Source organism: Petaurus breviceps, unplaced genomic scaffold (genome assembly GCF_028583685.1).
Source record: "Petaurus breviceps papuanus isolate PSGF00001 unplaced genomic scaffold, PetGlider_PUasm1.0 229, whole genome shotgun sequence".
Lineage (NCBI taxonomy): Eukaryota > Metazoa > Chordata > Mammalia > Diprotodontia > Petauridae > Petaurus > Petaurus breviceps.
This window is the reverse complement of record NW_027185903.1, coordinates 22,900,978-22,918,081: the sequence shown is the minus strand read 5'-3', so window position 1 is coordinate 22,918,081 and position 17,104 is coordinate 22,900,978. Positions and strand designations below refer to the sequence as shown.

Sequence of the window (17,104 nt, the reverse complement as noted above, 5' to 3'; positions counted from 1 at the left end):
GTCACACAAATTGTATTGGATTGGAGCCCAGATCTTCCTTCCCCTGAGACCATGTGTCTAACCATTGCCTTGGTAAGGTAAGCTGTGCAACAAGCTGTACCCTACAGGTATTTATGAAGAGCTGCTTTTATGTTTTCCATACATCCTTCAGGGCTGTTCTCATTCTTTGCAGTACAGACCCCATGCCTCCCTAAAATAGGGAATCCACAGGATCATAGATTGAGAGCTGGAAAGAACCCTGGATTTGGAGTCACAGGACCTGGGTTCAAATGTTTTTTCTTTCATTGCCTAGATAACCCTGGGCAAGTCATGTAACCTCTCTAGGCTTCAATTTCCTTATCTGTATAAAGAAGGAGTTGTACTATATCACCTTTAAATTATCTTTCAGCCCTAAACCTATGATCCCAGGAGTCCAAGTCCCTTGGTTTTTTTGTTTGTTTTTGCTTTTTAGAGTGGGGAGGGCAAGATAATTGAAGTTAAATGACTTGCCCAGGGTCACATGGCTAGTAAGTGTTAAATGTCTGAGGTCACATTTGAACTCAGGTCCTCCTGACTCCAGACTCTATTCACTGTACCACCTAGCTGCCCCTCCTTTGGTTTTTTTACACTCAGTAGAAGAATAAGATCAGCTGGTCATTATAGGTTTGGCTTTGTAAAATGATTGCAGATAGAATCATCATGTTCATCTCCAGCTTTCAACATTTCTAGTCCAAGTGTCGTCAATTCACCCAGAGGGTAATTAGTCTATGAAAGATGACTTCATTTTAACATAACACAAGGATAGCTGGAAGAGACCTCAGAGTCTACCTAACTCAACCCATTCATTTTACCAATGAGGAAACTGAGGCCCAGAGGTTAAGTGACACACGTAATAAGTATCAGAAATGGAATTCGAACTCAAGACTCCAGAGGCTGTCTTCTTTCCATTTTTCTACACTGCCTGCTTCAGAACTGACTTGTAAATCAGATAGCCAGTATGCTCTTTTATAGTGGGAGCTATACACAGACTCAGAAGTGAGATCATTCCCCAGCTTGGCGGGGCAAGTTTTCTCATTATATGTAATTACATTACATATAATATGTGTATATATAATATATATTATATTACATATAATATAATTATGTGTAATTATATTACAGCTTAATAGATTATTTTATGAGCATTGAATTAAGGCAAACAAAATTAGTTGTTAACAAGGGGGAGTTGGGGCAGATAGGTGGTACCAGATAGAGCACCAGACCTGGAGTCAGGAGGACTTGAGTTAAAATCCGACCTTAGACACTTACCTAGCTATGTGATCCTTGGCAAGTCACTTATCCCCTGCTAAAAAAAAAAAGTAAGGGAGAGTTATTTAGAGCAGTCCCATGAATTGTCTGTCTCCATTCTAGGGATGTCTGTCTGTTTCTATGTTAAGGACCTAGATTTGGAACACCCTCTCCTTGTGCAGAAAATATTGAAATTCTTAATCCTTGTCTTTTATATTTTTTAGATTCCAGGCAAGTCAACCCTTTTGAATATATTTTCACATGATATCATGATCTGTCTTTATTTCAACATATATTTATAACATTTTAGAATCCACAAGTTTCTGGGTGATTTTTTTTCACTAATTACCATTTAGGTTGGCATTATGACAAACATCCTATTTATAGATAGGGAGATACCTTGATCTTATCAGTAAGCTAGCTCCAACTCCCGGAATAAGATGGGTTACTGTGTGCTGAGAAAACTTCTTATAGACAGTAACTCCCATCCAATGGTTAGTTTTGGGCTCTGGGGCCATAATTTCCTTACACTCTTACTAAGCTGTAGGGTGAAGTCTTTGGGGATCTATGTAGCCCATGACACATACATTGTGTATGTGAATGAATTTTTAGTGGTATGCATCAGAGAGGTGAGAAATGATCTAGACTATAAACCAGAGATTTGATTTGGGTTAGTATTGGATACAGAGTTAAGGGAACTTTGGTTTAAGGCAGAGAGGTTCTCAAATTGGCATGTTTTAGAAGGTTTATCATGGTTTTAAAGTTTGATAGTCTTAAGGAGGTCTCTGTGGATTCAAAACAAAACAAAACTTGGCAATTAGAGTAGCTGATGTTTTACTCCATTAGATCAGATATTTCCAATTTCAGGAAAAATCATATGGCATCCCTAAACCCTACTTTCTCTTTGCAAGTTGACTTCCTTACTTCCATTAACCTAACCTGTAAAACAGGCAACTAGGTGGCAAAGCAGAAAGAGTGCTGGGCCTGGAGTCTGGAGGACTTATCTTTAGGTGTTCCAATCTGGCCCTAGCTGTGTGATCCTGGGCAAGTCATTTAACCCTGTTTGCCTTAGTTCCCTCATCTGTAAAATGATCTGGAGAAGGAAATGGAAAACTACTCCAGTATCTTTGCCAAGAAAACCCCAAATGAGATCATGAAGAATCTGAAATGACTAAACAACAACAATAAAACTTGTGAAAACTTATTTTCAGATTTTAGCTACTCAAAATTCTCCTTTGAATAATACATAACAGTGAAACTACCCAGGCAGGACTAACTTTGAGACCTGCCACTGAGCATGATTCTGCCTCCTCTAAATGAATTTTGTTTGTATTTAAAATTTAACTGATCTGTGTTCTAGTTTTGACTACTTATGCCAATTCTTTATTTCTAATTAAATGTTTTTCTTTTGGGTAAAAACATGAATATAAAATATGAAAGAGGGTAGTCAACACTGAATACCTATAGCTAAGGTTTTTGAGTAGTTAAATAGAGAAAGGCTGTGAGTGAGAGGAGTGGAACATTTTGGACTTAGAATCCAGAGACCAGTATTGAAATCAGCTTTCTTCCATTTTATAGGCAAAACCCTCAACTTCTCTGGGTCTTCATTTCCTCCTTTGAAAATGAAATGAGGATTTGGACTAGATGGTCTCTGAGAGTTCTTCTGTTTCTAGATATATGATCCTAAGATCCTTCCACTTCTAAGTTTTAGGGTCATTATGAACAACACCTTAGTTTTCTTATCTATAAAATGGTCAGAATGACACTTGTACAGTTGTTTCTAACTCTTTGTGATCCCATTTGGGGTTTTCTTAGCAAAGACATTGGACTGGTCTTCCATTTTCTTCTCCAGCTCATTTTACAGATGAGGAAACTGAGGCTGGATTTGAACTCAGGTCTTCTTGACTCTAGGAGCCCTACCTACTGTACCACCTAGCTGCCCAATACTTGTAATGTCTACCTTTAAAGGGTTATAGTGAGGAAAGCACTTTTTGTGCTTTGTGGATTTGAAAGTGCTGTACTAATGTGAATTATTAAAGATTAGAATATATGTGTGTGTTATATGTGTGAATATGTTCATACATACATACACACACAAATACACAAGTATATCCACTGCAAAAAGCCTCCCATTGGGAGGAACTGTGTACTTGACTGGTTTCCTTCTAGTTCGTTTATTCTGGTACTGTGACTATTAGTGCAACCCCAAATTTGGGAAAATGGAATCCAACAAAGGATATTCCTGCTTATTAAACCTTATTAGAAGTTGACTTTTTCTTCCTAAAATCTGGGTTGTTCTGGAAAATCTGGTCCATGTGGTCATTATGATAGCAGCACCCTGAAGCGGACCTTTCTGACTTTCGTCACTGCCTTTTTGTAGCTAGACTTGTTGCTATCTTTGCTTTTGAGCCTTTTTGTTCAACTATGAAAGTAAAGGAACTAGATCTGAGGCCAGATTCCTGTAGGAAGTATTTTTTTTCTACATATCTCACATCTATAGCCAGTGCTCGGTGAATAGAAGTGATTATTACAAGAAAAATCTCTTTGGTTATTCAGTTTTTTAATCTTTGTTATTATTTAAGTGGTTGTTTTATGTCCTAACTAGGAGCTGAGCATCTAAGGAACAAGAATATAATCATGGGATTTTCTTTTAAATTGTGCCAACAGACCTAGAGTATTGTATCGCCTATCATCAGCTAGCTGTGTGTTCTGACCCTCCCAGAACTCAATTTTCTCATCTCATCTATAACACAAGGCAACTAGAGTAGGTCACAAAAGTTTCTTATTTCAAAAATTATCTGGAAGAGCGTGGAGCTTAAAGAACGTGAACGATGTCCAGTGAATTTGTACCATAGTCAAAGTCACTGTAATAGTAAGGTGGTGGTGAGCCAAAATGAGTATTAATTTCACTACATTTCTCCCTATGTGATATTGGGTGCATTGCTGATTTAGTGAATGTGGCCATTTTTAAAATGCATGGCCACTCCCCCAGACTGTGGGACCAACAAGTGTGATCATGGTCCCCAGGCTGCCATTTTGCTTCTTTGTTCCTCCCCCCAACTTTGTCCCTCCCCTCAACTAATGAGAGCTTGTGCTTATAAGTGTGGACCCATGAGTCAACAACAACAGCTCCTTAGATGTCTAGTCATTTCAGTTGTGTCTGACTCTCAATACTCCAGTATCTTTGAGTTTATATATATCATATATATATACACTATATATTAGTATTATATATATATATACATATATATATATATAACAAATTAAAGGCTTTAATTGTTTGATACTGATGACTAGAGGGTGGGACCCTTTGGAATGAATTGCTGATTGTGTAGTAGTACTAAATGTCACAATCTTTCTAATATTTTATTTATCTCATATCTAATATGATATTATATATCGTATTATCTCATATCACATATACTGTATATATATATATATATATTTATATACATATATCATAGTCCAAATACTGACCTCAAATACTCCAGTATCTTTGCCCCAAGTGGGGTCACAAAGATTTAGACCCAACTCAACAACAACTTTAGCAAATGGATTTGGAGTCAGGAAGAGCTCAGACCCTTACTGGTTGTGTGATGTTGAGGAGTTTACTTAACCTCTCTTGGCCTCAGTTTTCTTATCTGTAAAAGGGGGCCTACCTCACAGTGTTGTTTCGAGGATCAAATGAAATACCATGTCCAGCCTTTTGCAAATGTTAAAGTCAGCTATATTTCATTCTCCAACCAAACCAAACTATCCATAATATATTGCTCTGACCTGCTATTCTGCCATCCCTGTGTCCTTGATCATCTTCCTGGAATAGACTTTCCTTCTCTGCCATCCTCATTTCTGTCCATTGAAGTCTTTCCTTTCTTCAAGTCCAAACTCAGGTAACACTTCAAAGACTCACACATTTGGGGCTGTAGGCATCATCTCTGTACAATCCTCCCTTTATACAGATGGGGAAACTGAGACCACAAAGTTCAATAACTTGCCTAAGGCCCAAAAGGGTAAAAAACGTTCTGCCATTAACTACACGTATGACCTTAGGTAAATGATTCCAATTTTATGAACCTCAGTTTCTTTATATATAAAATAGACATAATAATACTTGCACTTTCAGCATTGCCGTGAGTCCAATGGGCTATTCATTATGGTCCATCTTTGCTACCTAGTGCCTTTTATTTCTTTGTTTTGGAGGCAATCAGGGTTAAGTGATTTGCCCAGGGTCACATAGTTACTAAGTGTCTGAGGCTCAATTTGAACTCAGGTTCTCCCTACTCCAGGGCTAGTGCCTTTAGTGTCTTTTCAATTGATTATTTTCAATCTATTTGCCATGATGTAGGGAAGTTTTACACATAAAACATTTTCTGTTGATCTATTAAAGGATTTAGTGTAGAAGAAAAAGTGCCAGGCCTGGAGTCAGGAAGACTCATCTTCCTGAGTTCAAATTCAGTCTCAGATACTCATTAGCTGTGTGACCCTGAGTAAGTCACTTAACCTTGTTTGCCTCAGTTCCTCATCTGCAAATTGAACTGGAGAAGAAAATGGTAAGCCACTTCAGTATATATATTTTTTTGCTTTTATGAGCGGGGGAAGGTAGGGCAATTGGGGTTAAGTGACTTGCCCAAGGTCACACGGCTAGTTTTTTGTGTTAAGTATCTGAGGCTGTATTTGAACTCAGGTCCTCCTGAATCCAGGGTTGGTGCTCTATTCACTGTGCCACCTAGCCATCCCCACTTCAGTATCTTTGCCAAGAAAAACCCAAATGGGGTCATGGAGAGTTGGATATGACTGAAATAACTGAGCAAATTAAAGGGTTTAATTGTATGATACTGATGAGTAGAGAATGGGACCCTTTGGAATGAATTGCTGATTGTGTAGTAGTACTAAACGTTACAATCTTTCTAGTATTTTATTTATCTCATCTATTTTCTTTTTTTCCTGTTTTATATTAATACCATAGATTTACACGAAAGGTTGTCAAAGCTAATAGCAGAAGCATCTTTATCACCTCATGCTCCCTTCTCCAAATGCCCAAAGAAGAATTTAATTCTTGGCATTTCCTTTGTTGTTCTTCTAGAACAGGTAGAACTGAAGATCAAGCCATGACTAGGTAGGGACAGGGAGGATTGCTACTCAGGAATGAGGTAATAATGAGAGGAGCCTTAGGAAGAGAGCCATGAGTGGTTTGGAAAAAGGCACACTGTCAGAATTGAAGGAAAAGGACATGCTGCTAAGGATGTGCTCAACAACATTTTTTAGAACTATAGCTCCAGTTTAGAACCATCTTGGAATGTCTTTTTTGTTGGTGGTGGTAGTGTTCGGTTGTTTCAGTCACATCTGACTCTTCATGACCCCATTGGGATTTTCTTGGCACAGATACTGGAGGGGTTTTCCACTTACTTCTCCAGATCATTTTACAGATGAGGAAACCGAGGCAAGCAGAGTTAAGTGACTTGCCCAAGATCACACAGCTAGTAAGTTTTTGAGGCTGGATTTGAAACTTAGGAAGAGATGTCTTCCTGACTTCAGGACCAGTGCTCTATCCACTATGCCAGAATTTCCTATGGAAGCCCAATTGAGGGGACATTGACCGCCACAATTACTGTTAGGATAACATTAGGGGGGTGGCTAGGTGGCTCAGTGAATAGAGCACTCGCCCTGGAGTCAGGAGGACCTGAGTTCAAAATCAGCCTCAGACACTTAACACAAAAAAACTAGCCATATGACCTTGGGCAAATCACTTAACTCCAATTGCCCTACCTTCTCCCTCCAAAAAAAAAAAAAAAAAAAAGGACAACATTAGGATTAACAGATCTAAGGACCAGGTATGATCCTATGCTGCCCTGGGGTGTTTGGGTGGTGGGTGATCCAGTGTATTTACAATTCTGATGTCATTAATGTTATAAGGCAGTAACCTACTTCTATACTGGCAGAAAGAAAGCCAAATGGTAAAAGGCAAACTCTTCATTATTTAAATCATGTCATTTTGTTGTCTAGTCTTTTAAAGCAAGAAATGATTATCTGAGATATGAATTTGCTTCAGGAAAACATTTCTTCATGACAAAGGAACTGAGTCAGTGTTTTTCATCATCATCCCGCTGCCTATCTTGGGAATTTGCTATCTTGCTTGATGTTTCTGCAGTAATGTGTATTGATTTGTCTTCTTGGCCCAAGTATTATTTCCTTTTTTATAGATGTGTGACTAATAGATCTTGTTTGTTGTTTGGGAAACAGAAAAATGTCGTAAATCACTAGCTCTTTCATGTTTTAATATTTTTGCTGTTGCTTTTGTTTTTGCTTTTCCACTGGTACTGATGAGAGGCATGGCAGAAAAGTTATTAGGGAGCTTGTGGAGTCAGGAAAACCTGGATTCAAGTCTTTTGACACATACTGACTGTGTGACCCTGCACAAGTCACTTAACTGCTCTCTGTCCTCAAGCAACTCTCCAATAATATAGGTTGCAAAGCAGGCACCAATCTGCATTGAGAGAGCGAAATTACTATCTGGAAATTTCCCTCTACCAGTGAACACAGTCTCAGTAAAAAAAAGCAAAAGACATTATGTTATGGACTAACTAGAGAGAGCATAAAAATAAGGCAGATGGAATTTACTTGTGTGAAATTTGATTTGTCATTCATAACTTTAAAATTTTGTTGTTTAGTCATTTCTTTCACATTTGACTTTGTGACCCCATTTGGGTTTTTCTTGGCAGAGATACTGGAGTGTTTGCCATGTCCTTCTCCAGCTCTTTTTAGAGATGAGGAAACTGAAGCAAACAGGGTTAAGTGACTTGCCCAGGGTCACACAGCTAGTAAGTGTCTGAGGCCACATTGGAACCCAGTAAGATAAGTCTTCCTGACTCCAGGCTAGCTGCCCTAAAATATATTTAATATACTTATAGAGTTTCACAGGGTCATAGAGTTAGAGCTAGATGAGGCCTGAGAGATTATTTAGATAACATAGCACCCTTGTTTTACAGATGGGGAAACTACGGCCCAGAGAAGCTAATTTATTTGCCCATGGTCATATAGATAATGAGGAATCAGAATTCAAACCCAGGCTCTTTGATTCCAAATCCAATGCTTTTACTACCGAACCTTGCTACTTCCAATTTCATTCTACTTAACATCTAGCAAAATAGCAAAAACACATGGTCCTTTGGGGGTATCTGCTTTAACAAAAGTGACCCTTTTCTATTTCTGGTTAATTCATTGTATTCCTAGAGTTCTTAGCACCTGCTGCCCCCCTTTCTAGCATTTTGTGATCAAGACTGAAGAAATAAATGGAGATTTTTCTTGACCAAGGGGAGATTTATATTTTTGTTCCATTCAGAATTGCTCACATAGAGAACTGTTAGTGGTGAGTCTTTATATATATTGTTAGGTTGGTCCTTAGAAAGTTGGCCTGGAGGGGGTGGCTAGGTGGCGCAGTGAATAGAGCACCAGCCCTGGAGTTAGGAGGACCTGAGTTCAAATCTGACCTCAGACACTTAACGCGAAAACTAGCTGTGTGACCTTGGGCAAGTCAACCCCAATTGCCCTCCAAAAAGCAAAAAAAAAAAAAAGTTGGCCTGGTAGCAAAACCATAGTCTTTCCAACCATGATACAGAAGGTCCAAGAACTTGTACTCATACAGCTTCTGGAAACCTAGGATCACCTATATATATACATATATTGCTTTTTGGAGGGGGGGAAGGCAGGGCAATTGGGGTTAAGTGACTTGCCCAAGGTCACATGGCTAGTAAGTATTAAGAGACCACATTTGAACTCAGGTCCTCTTGACTCGAGAGCCAGTGCTCTATTACCCAATATTTTTAATTTAAATATTTTTCCAGTAATGCAACATGGATACAAATTATGAAATACAATAGATCTCAGAAGAGTTAAAGGTATGGATCACCCATAGTACAATAGTAAACATAAGACTATAGCTTGTTATCAATAATAAACTCAACCTGCAGAAGTAGCACAAGAGATATCAGGAAGGAGGGTGACTGATTATATGGCAACAGAGAGAGAGTTCACCTAAAACAGTAGCATTACCCAGGTAATGTCAAATGACCATTGTTATAAAGGCCCCACAACATGTTTGGTCCCTGCTGTCCAGGGGATGGAAGGATGGATGAATGAAAGGTATATGGACAATAATTGCAAAGAATGAAAAGTCATGGATTGATTGTGACATGCACTGTTGGAGGGCCGATCAACATCAATGAGAATGCTGATCCATCCTCAGATATTCTTAGCATCACTTTAGATCAGGGAAACAGATCTTTGATAGTCTCTGATACAACTACTTTTTTTTTGTAGGAAACAGGTATAGAAAAGGTTTTTGATATCTAAAGCTAATTTAGTGAGGGACCAGATTAGAATAAAGGTGTTTTGATTTATAAATAAGTGGGTGGCTTTTTCTACCTTTTCTACTCCCTCCCTGCCCCGCTTCCCTTTCTGTCAAGTAAGAGCTCAGGGAAAGTTTGAAACTAATGTAGACTATTAGCCCAAGCAAAACTGTTAAATTCAAATATAGTCATCCTTTTAAATACATAAACCTGACTTTTTTTTTTCAGATGCCACCTTATGGTGGCAAAAGTGGTGGTAAAAGTAGAGGAAAGAAAATGCAAACCAGTGTATTTTGCTGTTTACTTTAGGGGGAGCCCAAAGTAAATTAGCTCAAGTTTTAAAAAAAATGAATTTCATTTTTTAAAAATTATCAGAACAAGTTATAGCCTATGAAATTCTGGCTATATTTTATACTACCTTTTTCCCTTCTGTTCTGAATGAGACCAGGATAGAAGAGCCTTGCTATTCTTCTAAACAGGATGATAATAGGCTAGATAATATACTCAGTATAGTGTAGTGAATAGAGGAATGGATTTCTAGTTATAGAACCTGGGTTCAAGTCTGAACCCATCATCTACGTATTGCTTTTGTGATGATAAACAAGTCACTGCATCCAGCTCAGTCTTCGACCTTCTGGAAGGGTTCACTACCTCTTCCCTTGTGACCTTCTAACACAGGCAACATCACCACACCTAGAACCTCCTCTTGAAATGGAAACACAAGATAAATAAAGAAATGGTCAAAGACATTTTGCTGCCCACATTAAAATAGCCGAAGTCACCAGGCATGGATGAACTGGATCCTAGAGTACTGAAAGTACTAACAGATAGAATTGGTGAAATATTATTAACGTCTTCAAACATCAATTTCTTCAAGGCAGGAGTTGGATACATGACTTCAAAGGTCCCTTCAGATCAAAGCCTATGATTTATGATATTTGAAAGCTCTGGGAGAATAGAAGTTTCGTAGGATTGGAGAAGGGAAAATAATGTCTCAGTTTTCTTTCTTTTTTTCAAATGCTTTATTAACTTCTGGTTTACATCATTCATTTCCACCAGATTTTAAGTTACAAATTTTCTCCCCATTTTTCCCCTACCTACCACCCCAAAATAGCCATCCCACAGGATATCCCCTACTCCAATCTGCTCTCTCCCATATCTTCTCGCATACCCCCTTCGACTTTTCCAGTAGGGCATAGTGGATCTCTATGCCCCAGTGCCTGTATATCTTATTTCCCAATTATAAGTAAAATAGTATTAATAATAGTATTTATATATTTTTAAACATTTGATTTTAAAACATTGAATTCCAGATTCATTCCCTTCCTCCCTTGTCACCCACCCTTAGTGGGAAGATAATCAATTCAGTATAGGTTGTACATGTGTAGCTATGCAAAACATTACCATGGTAGATATATTGTAAAAGACTGACAATATTTCCCTCTCTCCTATCCCACCTCCCACTTGTTCTATTCTCTACTTTGATCCTGTTCCTTTTCAAAAGTGGGTGCTTCCAATTTCCCTCCCCCCCAGCCTGCCCTCCCTTCCATCATCCCCTCCCCCCCATTCTCCTGTAGGGTGAGATACCCTATTTAGTGTGTATGTCATTCCCTCCCTGAGCCAAATTCAACGAGAATAAGTTTTTGCCTTTTTGCCTTCCTGTTCTTCCCCTCCATTGTAACCATTTTCCCTCACTTCTTCTCTATGACATAGTTTACCCCATAATGTCTCTCCCCATCTCCTCTCATTATATTCCTCTCTCACCTCTTAATTTCACCTTTTAAGTATCATCCCTTCCTATTAAATTGATCCTGTGCCCTCTATCTATGAATACCTGTAAACATATATATACATATTCATATATGTATTCATATGCCCATATACCCTCCTATATAGACATATGTGTATATATATATATATATTTCTATTCCCTTCAACTATTTTCATACTGAGAAAAGTTTCATCAGTTACAATTATTGTTCTTCCATGTACAAATGTAAATAGTTCAACTTTGATAAGTTCCTTATGATTTCTTTTCCCTCTTTGCCTTCTCAAGCTTCTCTTGCTTCTTGTGTCTGAATGTCACATTTTCTATTCAACTCTGGTTTTTTCATAAAGAATGCTTGAAAGTCCTCTATTCCACTGAATGACCATATTTACCCCTGAAACATGATACTCAGTTTTGCTGGGTCAGTGATTCTTAGTTTTAATCCCAGCTCCTTTGTCCTCCAGAATATCATATTCCAAGCCCCTCAGTGTAGAAGCTGCCAGATCCTGGGTTATCCTGATTGTGTTTCCACAATACTCAAATTGTTTCTTTCTGGCTGCTTGTAATATTCTCTCCTTGATTGGGAATTTCATAACCTGGCTATAATATTCCTAGGAGTTTTCTTTTTGGGATCTTTTTCAGGAGGTGATCGGTGGATTCTTTAAACCTCTATTTTGCCCTCTGGTTCTAAAACATCAGGGCAGTTTTGCTTGAGAATTTCTTGGAGGATGATTTCTAGGTTCTTTCTTTGATCATGGCTTTCAGGTAGTCCAATAATTTTTAAATTCTCTCTCCTGGATCTATTTTCCAGGTCAGTGGTTTTTCCCATGAGATATTTTACATTGCCTTCTATTCTTTCATTTGTTTGGATCTGTTTAATAGCATCTTAATTTCTCATAAAGTCACTGCTTCCATTTGCTCCAATCTAGTTCTGAAGGAATGAGTCTCTTCAGTGAGCTTTTGAGTATCTGGCAAATTTGTCTTTTTAAGGAATTCTCCTCATTGGCTTTTTGAGCCACTTTTGCCATTTGATTTAGTCAATTTTTAAAGGTGTTATTTTCTTCAGTCAGGTTGTTGACTCTCATTTCATAATTTTCTTGCATTGTTCTCATTTCTTTTCCCAATTTTCCCTCCACTTCTCTTATTTGCTTCTTAACGTCTTCTATGACCTGTAACCAGCTCGTATTTTCCTTTGAAGCTTTTGGTGCAGGAGTTCTGACTTCACTGTCTTCCTCCTGTTCCATGCTTTGATCCTTTTTGTCACCAAAATAAGAGTGTAGAGTTGGGGTACTCCTTTTATTTTGCTTCCTTTGCCTGCTCATGTCACCACTCTGGGCTTTTTGCCACAGTAGGACCCTGCCACCAGACAGGGGAGCTTCGTCCCAAATGCTGGGGTTTTCTCAGCTGCTGAAGGTATTATTTGGGTGCCCTCTCTGAAGCCTCCACATGCTCTGGCAAGCTTGTTGCACACCCCAGAACCTCTACCCTAGACTGCAATCCAGATCCAAGCAGGTTAAACCAAGAGTGATTACCCCCTCAGACTGGTCACTTGGTCCCTCTACACTCTGCAGGCCAGGAGCTGAAGCTGCCATGTGGCAGCGGCTGCACAGCCCCAGCTCTTCAGCATCTTCTTACCCCAAGGGCAAAAGCCAAGGCACTCCCAACTACTGGATCCCAAAGTCCACACTGCACTGACCTATCATTTGTCCTTTGCATCTGTGTTGATAATTCTGGAAACCTGTTACAACTGCTGGTGATCTGAAGTCCCTTCAGCCGGCTGGTCAGGCCCACCCTGGGGCCAAAACCTTGGTGTGGGGCTGGGCTCGGCTCCCAGAGTGCCGGGCCCAGCTCCCAGAGCGCTGGGCTAGGCCGATTCCTGCTAGCCTGCTGGGCTGTCCTCAGTAGGAGGTTAGCTTCTTTGTGTTGTTTTGTGGGTTCTGTAGCTCCAAAGTTTGTTCAGAGTCCTCTTTTATATGAATTGGAGGTGGTGGGCTGATGTCTCAATTTTCAAAAAAAAAAAAAAGGAAGAAAGTGAAATCTGCTAAGTCTAGATTAGTGAACATGACTTTTATTCTTTAGAAATTTTTAAAACATATTATTACAAAGATGGTTTGTGAGAATTTTGAAGGGAAGCAGTGATCACTAAAAGTTTGCCAAACAAGTCAATGCAGATTAAATTAATTTCTTTTTATGACAGAATAATTGGATTGGTTAATTAGGGAATGCCATAGACAGTCTTAGATTTCAGCAATTCCTTTGACAAAATCTTTCATGCTATTCTTGTGGACGAGATAAAGATATGGGCTAAATGACAGCAGAGTCAGTTGGATCTGGAACTGGTTAATAATTAACTCCAGTTGCATCCTGTTGCCTCCAGGAGTAAATACAAAAGGTTCTGTTTAGCATTCAAAGCCTTCCATAACCTAGGTTTCTCTTACTGTTCCAGTATTCTTGCATACCTTACTCTCCAACACATACTCTTCCTTCCAGTGAACCTGCCCTCATTCCTGTTCCATGAACAAGACACTCCATGTCTAAGCTCCAGGCACTCTCCCCCATGTCCACTTAGGGAAGGACTTCCCTGGGTGTGGGGTCATTCAAGTACCACCTAAAATTCCATCTTCTACAGGAAACCTTCCCCAATCCCTCTTAATTTCAGTGCCTTCCCTTTCTTAATGATTTCCTCTTTATCCTCCTTTGTTTTTTAGATATTTGTTTGTATGTTGTCTCTCCTCCCCATTAGATTATAAGCTCCTTGAGGGTTGGAACTATCTTTTTCTTCTTTTTGTCTCCCTGGGGCTTAGCACAGTACCTGACACTTAATAATATTAATAGTAGTAAGCACTTTTTTTAAGTTTTAAAATTTATTTTAAACAGCTACAAAATAAGGGGAAAATTGTGATGTACACAGCAGAACATGAGAGGGTACGACAGGATGCAATAAATTTCCTTTTTTTTTTTTTTTGCAGGGGGGAAAGCAGGGCAATTGGGGTTAGGTGACTTGCCGAAGGTCACATGGTTAATAAGTGTTAAGTGTCTGAGGCAGAATTTGAACTCACGTCCTGCTGATTCCAGGGCTGGTACCCTATTCACTGAACCACGTAGCTGTCCCAATAAATTTCCATTTCAAGGGGACCTATAAATAAATATTGCATATTGTTTTCAAAGCTACCCAGATTTTCTTTGTTTCCTTATAGGTTTTCTTTTGTTCTCTGCTGTGCACTTTTTACTTTATTTTTTCCTCTCCCTTCCCCACCCTAAAGAAATCACAATTAAGTGCAGATATATACATATATGTTATATACACACACAAATAACACACATACACATATATGTATATACATGCATGCATATAAACATACAAATATATACACTCATACACATGAGTAAGACCATGCTATGTTTATTTCCTCCTATCATCTGTTTCTCTGAAAGTGGATAGCATCATAGGGTCAGCTAGGTGGCATAGTGAATAGAGCACTGGCCCTGGAGTCAGGAGGACCTGAGTTCAAATCCAGCCTCACACACTTAACATTTACTAGTCATGTGACCTTGGGCAAGTGACTTAACCCCAATTGCCCTGCCCTCCTCCCTCCAAAAGGCAAAAGAAAAAAGAAAGTGGACAACATCTTCTTTCATAAGTCTAAGTCTTTCCATTTCTTTGTAAATTAACCGTCATCATTTTCTACACCACAGCAATATTCCAACCTAATCACATTCTGTCTGACAGATTGTCTATTAAAGTTTTTCCCCCCAATTTTCTGCATTTCTTTTACTCTTGGATGCTTAGTATGGTGCCTGGGGCACTGTGGTCAGTCAGCACTAAATAAAACATCCTTAGCTGAAAAAACTGACAGAGGAACACCGGACTTATTAGGAGTGATAAAATTTTAACAGTGTCTCATAATTATACAGTAATTTCAGATTTGCCAAGGATTTTACATATGCAATCTCATTTGAACTTCACAACAGCACTATGAGGTAATAGATAAGAAAACTGAGGCTGTAAAAGGATTAAGTGACTTCTCCATGTTCTCAAAGCTAGTCAGCACAAGAAAAGAGATCCCAAGTCTAGTTATTGCCAGATTCCGTGGATTATACTTTCCCACTTTATCCAAACCTACCCAGTACTCTCTTCTGTATCCCCTAAAATGTGAAGCTTTGAACTGGCCTTCTAAACTATATATCCTAACAAAGGTTCTTCCAATATTAAAGACAATGGAAGAATTTGCCTAGCTAGGAAGTATCGACCATGTCTGAATCCAGGTCTCCTGCCTTCAAGTGTGGCATTCATTCTCTTATACTACATTGCTTCCATATGCTTTTGTATGAACAACAAATTTTGGAGCAGCTCAGTGGCACAGTGGATAGAGTGCTAGGCCTGAAGTCAGGAAGACTCATCTTTCTGAGTTCAAATGTGACCTCAGACATTTAATAGCGGTGTGACCTTGGGCAAGTCACTTAACCTTGTTCTTAACCTCATCTGTCAAATGAGCTGGAGAAGGAAATAGCAAATTTCTCCAGTATCTTTGCCAAGAAAACCCTAAACGGGGTCATGAAGAGTAGGACATGATTGAACAACTACTGAACCACCACAGCAATTTGCATGCTGGTCAAAAAGAGGAGTAACTATGATGTATAGAAAGAGCTCTTGCTAGAAATTAGGAGACCTTAATTTGGGGTCTATTAATTAGCTCAGTAACATTGGGCAATCTCCAGGCCTTTGTTTTCTCATCAGTCAAATGAAGAGATCATCTATTCGATAAGTATTTATTAAGTGTACTTGCAGAGCAAGCACTAAGATAGGCTGGGGGTGATTTAAACTTTAGAAAAGGTATCGTTGCCCTCAGAAATACTTAGATTATTATCCAAACCCACGAGTATAATATACATGATCATATAAGCATGTTAAAGAGCCCCCAAACAACAATAACAAAACACAGTTCTTTGTGAAGTCTGAAAGGGAAGGATGTTATTGCCAGAGGGGATCTAGGAAGATTTCATGGAGAAGGCAAATAGCATTGAGTTGAGCTTTGAAAGATGGGTAAGAATTTAGCAGTTAAGAAGAAGGAAAGGAAGAAATTGGAAGCAGTAAAAGATGTGGAGACAGATAAGTCCAGGGAAGTTTTTGGAGAGAGGTATGGAGAGGAGAAATAGGGGATAAGGATTCAGAAGAGTGGCATAATGTGGAGAACCTTGCATTTTAGGCAAAAGAATTCCAATTTAACATGGTAGGGAATAGGAAGCCACTGGAGATTTTTCAAGAGAAATATGACCCTTTTCAGTTTACTTTTATGTTGTCTTCCCCTATTAGACTATGAGCTCCTTGAGAGCACTGTTTTGTATATAGTATGCAATTAATAAATATTTGCTGAATTTCATCGAACTTAATAGCTATATGACTGGATAAATCACAACTGCTCCAAGACTCAGTTTCTCTGAGTGCTAATAGTATCTATGAGGCTTCACCAGTTGTGCGGACTAGATAGGGATTTACAATAAAGAGCTTTACAAAGGTGGCTAGGTGGCACAGTGAAAAGAGCACCGGCCTTGGAGTCAGGAAGACCTGGGTTCAAATCTGACCTCAGACACAACACAGAAACTATTTGTGTCACCTTGGGCAAGTCACTTAACCCCAATTGCCCTATCCTCCCCACTCCAAAAAGCAATAAATAAATAAATAAATAAATAAATAAATAAATAAATAAATAAATAAATAAATAAA

The 17,104-nt window shown here is 38.8% G+C and overlaps 1 protein-coding gene across 2 annotated transcripts in view; it reads left to right on the top strand.

The window, feature by feature from the left end:
* ELOVL7 (ELOVL fatty acid elongase 7) overlaps positions 1–17,104 on the top strand; it is a 112,341-nt gene that overhangs the window by 35,260 nt on the left and 59,977 nt on the right. The gene's annotated exons all lie outside the window — the stretch shown is intronic.